At 44.3% G+C, this 7,222-nt stretch overlaps 1 long non-coding RNA gene across 1 annotated transcript; it reads right to left on the bottom strand.

Moving 5' to 3' along the window:
• Window positions 1-1,808: 1,808 nt before the first annotated feature.
• Window positions 1,809-3,209, bottom strand: LOC125512749. The gene is made up of 3 exons (XR_007285546.1): window positions 2,935-3,209; window positions 2,638-2,851; window positions 1,809-1,893 (listed from the first exon to the last, which is right to left on the bottom strand). It is a non-coding gene; the product is annotated as an uncharacterized LOC125512749 (long non-coding RNA).
• Between the last annotated feature and the right edge of the window lie 4,013 nt (window positions 3,210-7,222).

The raw sequence follows: 7,222 nt of genomic DNA, 5'->3' as shown, positions 1-7,222 counted from the left end.
TTGAGAGATGCAGATCCGGGCATTCGTTGTGATTGTTGTTATAAACATTATCCACCACCGAGCCTATTATTATTTGGAAAAGAAGAGAATGTGTTGGTGCCTACAAGCAGTTTTGAACACTACTACACGCCTATTTGTTTGCAGGATTTGTAAAATGCACCAACATGACATCTTTGATCTGACATGATTAACATGGGCATTTGATTACAATCTAGAAAGATGTAGCCTTCTTCACAAGAGGTTGGAGTGGATGAAAAATTCCCTAAGAAAACTAGTACAGATGAATCCAAAGGAGAAATGCTTATGGATTGTAACCATATGAATCAAGCAACCAATATGGGGTGGGGTTGTATGTCCTGAAATCCTCCAAAATTCCTTCAGAAATCGTAGTACATTGTCATTGTAAACTTGGCAAAAGGTGCAAAAAAATGAACTCCATTATGGTTAACATTTAACAGGAAAGGAACATCACCTCGATATACAACTTCTTCAGGCACGGAAAGCATGTCAGGAAACTGACAACTTGGTCCAGGTTGGGGCCGACATATTCTATTGCCAAGACCTTCACTGTGCGCAGATCTGGGTGAAGTGTAGCGCCCCGACCTCAAACGGTCAAGCCTCTGTGTATCTGTGCCATCCCTGGATTGGTATGCTGGCACACACAGTACATCGATGTATATATCAAAGTGCAATCACATGTATAAATGACATAGAATTGATATATACCTCATAAGTCTTAGCTGAAACAATCAAACAAGTGTGGAGTCACATCAACGCCAATGACAAATTGAGTGTAGACCGTAATCTTACAACATAACTCTTACCCATCGTAGAAATTCCTGAAACATAAGACATTGCAGCCGTGTAGGTCAGTACATTGAATGTACTGGCAATATCACAGATAATGGCAGATGAAAATAGCCCTATCTCTATATGCAATATGGTTGTGGAGGCTCTAAGGTTAAGTTTGCATAAAGCTAATTTTTCCCTATCATAAAATAAGTTATGCTACTGTTACAAAAATTGCATAAGATTGAGATGGAAACCGCAACTCAATATATTCCCAAAGTTTATTTAGACCCACTAATTAAATTAAGGGTGATGAGATCTCTCGGCATTTCCACTACTAGATGCTCAAGATGTCCGTAACCGGGTACATAGCTAATCGATTAGGTTTTAACACTCTAGAGAGGTTTGCGCACTTTTCCCCACAAGACTCGATCGCCTGCCTTGAAGTTCTCGCGCTGCCTGGCGTTTGAGAACAGGATGACCGAGACATAGTATTTCGAAAGTGTTCTCCCTTAACCCACGGATAGGCCGGTACACATACTCATTCTACATCTGGTAGCCTATCCTGGAAGAGGTCACACTATCTACTTAACTAAGCCAGAGCCCATATTGACTTGTGGCTGCACACGGAAGCTTCTAGACATGTAAACACCTTTGATCCCTTTGAGCCTGAGCGGACGGACCACTAGTGGTGCACCACCATGGATTTCCCATGCATGCCCCATTGTACCTCGCCACCATTCAAACCAATTTCCGCCCAGGTAGTTCATTTAAGTCTTAGTCCTGATTACTACTTTGTCACTCAAGTCTCGCCATGAACACTTCCCAATCCACGTCTCCAATTGCGATGTAGAAATAAACTTACACGGTGGTGACAAGGTTGTATGGTTCAGACCTACCTCAAAAGAACTACTAGGTAGAAGCATAGCCATCCGACATAAAATGCTTACCATGCAATCCTACCGCAAAGGACTAAGTGCCTAAATAAAACATAGGTAATTGAAAGAATGGTCAAATGTGAACTTGCCTGGTAATGGTTGATGAAGATTATATCGCTCTCAGAAGTTTACTTAATAGAACTATTCATCACTCTCCGATGAACATCTATAAAGTCAAACATTGCATTCACATAAGCAATCATTTCAGAGAACCAAATAACATGCAACATGAAAAGACTCGAAAAAACCAACTGAAGACACAACACACTTAACTATCACAAAATATTGTAAGTGCAACAGAACATAGGCATGGGGTTCAAAATTTGTGATGTGAAGCATAGTGCATACAAAGCATGTGAGTAAAGCTACTATGGAAAGATCCTAAGTGTGTGAAGATATTGTGAGATTGGTCCAAGTGGCAGGATTTGGCTACGGTGACGAAACGGAAAAAGAATCCACTTAATCGGAGCTATGGTTTATGAGATATGGCCAGTTGAAGTTTGAATTCAAATCTGAATAAAGTTCAAATTTGAATCCGACAGAAGTTTACAAAAATGATACCGTTGGATAGATCTAAAAAATATGAAGAATCTACCGCTGGTTTCATCGAATTTGGACCTATGGTTAAAAAGTTGTGGCAATCCGAAGTTTAGGGGCTAATCCCAAGGACTAAATAGAAAGAAAAATAACTGCGAACATGCCCTTGGCCATGTGGCGGCTCGTGGCTGGCCGAGCAGCGTTCACTGCGTTGGCTATGCAGCGAATGGCCGCAATCTAAACAAAACGGCCACAACAGCTAACTAAAAGAAAAACCGAAGAGCGGTTTAACTAAAACTGCATGGTTTAATTAAAACCGCAGTTAACCGAAAAAACAAACAACTAAAAGAACAGGGCGGCCGGGTCGGCTTACAGCAGCAATGACGATGAACAAAGGACGGCAACGCGGTCTGGGTGACGGGCTGGGTGGCGGCTCCGGCGGCAGCGGAGGGTACGGCCAGGTCGAGCGCGACGCGGGCCTTCGGGTGGTGCTGGAGTGGGGCGTCGGCGGGGTCGGGACGGGGCGAGGCGAAGGCGGAGGCTCTGAGCTCCGGTGCGACGCGTCGGGGCAGCGGCTCCAGCGGGACCTGGGGTCAAAAAAGTATGTCAAACTGATACGAGTCGGAGCGGGGATCCAATTGACAGAGAAAGGAGGGGTCGGGTGTGCCACCGGCGACGAAATCCTTGGCGGAACGGCTTGGCTCCGGCGAGATGCACACGAAGAGGATGGAGGCTGCGGGCGACGTGCTGAGTAGAGGAGGGGCGGGATCGGATGAAGGTGTCTCGGGGCTTTTATAGGCACGGAGAGGAGGCGCGGGGCTGCGGATAAGCATCCTCCACGAGGGCTGCGGCCGGCGGTTGTGGGAGCGTGGCGCGGCGGCTCTATCCCATGCGGGTTGAGCGGGAGGTTGGGGACGACCTACGGCTGGGCTCCACGAGTCAGTGGCAGCGATAGGAGTTGAACGAGGGGAGAGGCAGGGCGGTTGACCGGTTCGAAGGGCGCTCGGGCACGAGCAGGCCTGGGCCGAAGTACTCCTGGGCCGAAAGGCCGAGCAGGCCGGCTCGGGTGTGCCTGTGCGTGTGTGTGTGCATTTTTTTAACACAAACAAAAAAATAAAATAGAGAGAAAATAAATAAAAATCTACATATGCATATTAGATACTGAAATGTTCATAAAAATACCAAGAATAAGATGAACTATTTTTCAAGTTCAAATAAATTCCATAAAAATCATAAAAGTCAAACAGTGCTACTGTTGCATTTAAAATCAATAAAAATCATTTTTAAAATAGCAAAATGATTTAAAATTTATTTTCTCCTAATTTTCTATTGAAGGGAATTATTTTACCCTTATTTCCATTTATTTATGTTTAGGAGAAAAATAATTTGAATAGAAACCCAAATAACTCCCAATTGGATTTGAATTTGGAGTTTCAAACAACTTCAAATGGAAAATGTGTTTCAAATAACTTTAAAGTGACTTCCAAATTATTTATTTGAAACTTCCAACTCTCTTGCTTCGAATTTGAAGAAGTCATTTTATCTTCCCTCATGAACTCATTGAGTTGCTTAAAGTTTCTAAATTTCACATATTTCAAATGGAATTCAAATCATTTTCAAAACCCTTTTCGTTTCTTTAAATGGAAGAAGTCATATTATCTTCACTCTAGGGTTTTGTGATGAAATGAATTTGAATTCATGGAGATCAAAATGCAAGATCAAGGTTTTGGGAAAGTCCTTTTATTCCCTCTCATTCAACTTTCAAAAGTTTAAATTTCCACTCAATCTCACAGAATCAATCACACAACAATCAAACAAACAATCATAATTATTTACTTAATATAACATTTCAAAATTTAGAATTTTGGGATGTTACAAACTACCACCCTTAAAATGAATCTCTTCCTCGAGATTCGGAGAGGCTAGAAAGAAGGTTAGGTTTGGAGGGTCTCCTTGAAAATCCATTCATCAACACAAGGTATGGGGTGCTACCTATTGGAAATATGCCCTAGAGGCAATAATAAAATGGTTAATATTATGTTTCCTTGTTCATGATAATTGTCTATTGTTCATGCTATAATTGTGTTATCCGGAAATCATAATACATGTGTGAATACATAGACCACAACATGTCCCTAGTGAGCCTCTAGTTGACTAGCTCATTGATCAATAGATGGTTACGGTTTCCTGACCATGGACATTGGATGTCGTTGATAACAGGATTACATCATTAGGAGAATGATGTGATCGACAAGACCCAATCCTAAGCCTAGCACAAGATCATGTAGTTCATATGCTAAAGCTTTTCTAATGTCGAGTATCTTTTCCTTAGACCATGAGATTGTGCAACTCCCGGATACCGTAGGAATGCTTTGGGTGTGCCAAACGTCACAACGTAACTGGGTGGCTATAAAGGTGCACTACGGGTATCTCCGAAAGTATCTGTTGGGTTGGCACGAATCGAGACTGGGATTTGTCACTCCGTATGACGGAGAGGTATCTCTGGGCCCACTCGGTAAGACATCGTCGTAATGAGATCAATGTGACTAAGGGGTTGGTCACGGGATGATTTGTTATGGAATGAGTAAAGAGACTTGCCATAACGAGATTGAACAAGGTATTGGTATACCGACGATCGAATCTCGGGCAAGTGCTATACCGGTAGACAAAGGGAATCGTATACGGGATTGATTGAATCCTTGACATCGTGGTTCATCCGATGAGATTATCGTGGAGCATGTGGGAGCCAACATGGGTATCCAGATCCCTCTGTTGATTATTGGCCAGAGAGATGTCTCGGTCATGTATACATAGTTCCTGAACCCGTAGGGTCTACACACTTAAGGTTCGATGACGCTAGGGTTATAGGGAATAGATGTACGTGGTTACCGAATGTTTTTCGGGGTCCCGGATGAGATCCCAAACGTCACGAGGAGTTTCGGAATGTCCGGAGGTAAAGATTTATATGGGAAGTCCAGTTTCAGCCACCGGAAAGGTTTCGGGGTTTATCGGTATTCTACCGGGACCACCGAAGGGGTTCCGGGGGTCCACCTGCCCCGAAGGACCTAATGGGCTGTAGTTGGGTGGGAACCAGCCCCTTAGTGGTCTGGTGCGCACCCCCAATGGCCCAAGGCACCTAGGGTTGGAAACCCTAGGGGGCCTCCCCCCCAGGAGGGCGGGCGCCCCCCTAGTTGGAAACCCTAAGGGGGCCGCCGTCCCCCCTCTAGATGGATCTAGGGGGCCAGCGCCCCCTCCCCTTCCCCTATATATAGTGGGGGTTTTGGGGCTGCCAGAGACATGAGTCTCCCTCTCTCCTGGCGCAGCCCTACCCCTCTCCCTCCTTGTCTCTCGAGGTGCTTGGCGAAGCCCTGCTCGAGTGCCACGCTCCTCCACCACCACCACGTCGTCGTGCTGCTGTTGGACGGAGTCTTCCCCAACCTCTCCCTCTCTCCTTGCTGGATCAAGGCGCGGGAGACGTCACCGGGCTGCACGTGTGTTGAACACGGAGGCAACGTTGTTTGGTGCTTGGATAGGAATCAACCGCGATCTGAATCGCTACGAGTACGACTCCCTCATCTGTCTTCTTGCAATGCTTCCGCATCGCGATCTTCAAAGGTATGAAGATGCACTCCCCTCTCGTTGCTAGTAAGCTCCATAGATTGATCTTGGTGATGCATAGAAAAAATTTAATTTCTGCAACGATCCCCAACAGTGGCATCATGATCTAGGTCTATGCGTAGTTTCTATGCATGAGTAGAACACAAATTGTTGTGGGCGTCGATTTTGCTAATTTACTTGCCGTTACTAGTATTAACTTGATTCGGCGGCATCGTGGGATGAAGTGGCCCGGACCGACCTTACACGTACGCTTACGTGAGACAGGTTCCACCGACTGACATGCACTAGTTGCATAAGGTGGCTAGCGGGTGTCTGTCTCTCCCACTTTAATCGGATCGGATTCGATGAAAAGGGTCCTTCTGAAGGGTAAATATAAATTGGCATATCACGTTGTGGTTTTGGCGTAGGTAAGAAACGTTCTTGCTAGAAACCTATAGCAGCCACGTAAAAAAATTGCAACAATAATTAGAGGACGTCTAACTTGTTCTTGCAGCATATGTCGTGTGATGTGATATGGCCAAAAGGATGTGACGAATGATATATGTGATGTATGAGATTGATCATGTTCTTGTAATAGTAATCACGACTTGCATGTCGATGAGTATGACAACCGGCAGGAGCCATAGGAGTTGTCTTAATTTATTGTATGACCTGCGTGTCAATGAAAACGCCATGTAATTACTTTACTTTATTGCTAACCGTTAGCTATAGTAGTAGAAGTAATAGTTGGCGAGACAACTTCATGAAGACACGATGATGGAGATCATGGTGTCATGCCGGTGACGATGATGATCATGGTTCCCCGAAGATGGAGATCAAAAGGAGCAAAATGATATTGTCCATATCATGTCACTATTTGATTGCATGTGATGTTTATCATGTTTTTACGTCTTATTTGCTTAGAACGACGGTAGAATAAATAAGATGATCCCTCATTAAAATATCAAGAATTATGTTCCCCCTAATTGTGACCCATTGCTAAGGTCCGTTGTTCCTAAGCACCACGTGATGATCGGGTGTGATAGGTTCTAACGTTCGCATACAACGGGTGTAAGCCAGATTTACGCATGCAATACACTTAGGTTTACTTGACGAGCCTAGCATGTACAGACATGGCCTCGGAACATGGAAGACCGAAAGGTCGAACATGAGTCGTATAGAAGATACGATCAACATGAAGACGTTCACAGATGATGACTAGTCTGTCTCACGTGATGATCAGACACGGCCTAGTTGACTCAGATCATGTATCACTTAGATGACTAGAGGGATGTCTATCTGAGTGGGAGTTCATTAAATAATTTGATTAGATGAAATTAATTATCATGAACATAGTCTAA

Source organism: Triticum urartu, chromosome 1, assembly GCF_003073215.2.
Source record: "Triticum urartu cultivar G1812 chromosome 1, Tu2.1, whole genome shotgun sequence".
Taxonomy (NCBI): Eukaryota; Viridiplantae; Streptophyta; class Magnoliopsida; order Poales; family Poaceae; genus Triticum; species Triticum urartu.
Note: the sequence above shows the minus strand (reverse complement) of the source record. Positions and strands in the feature narration are given on the sequence as shown.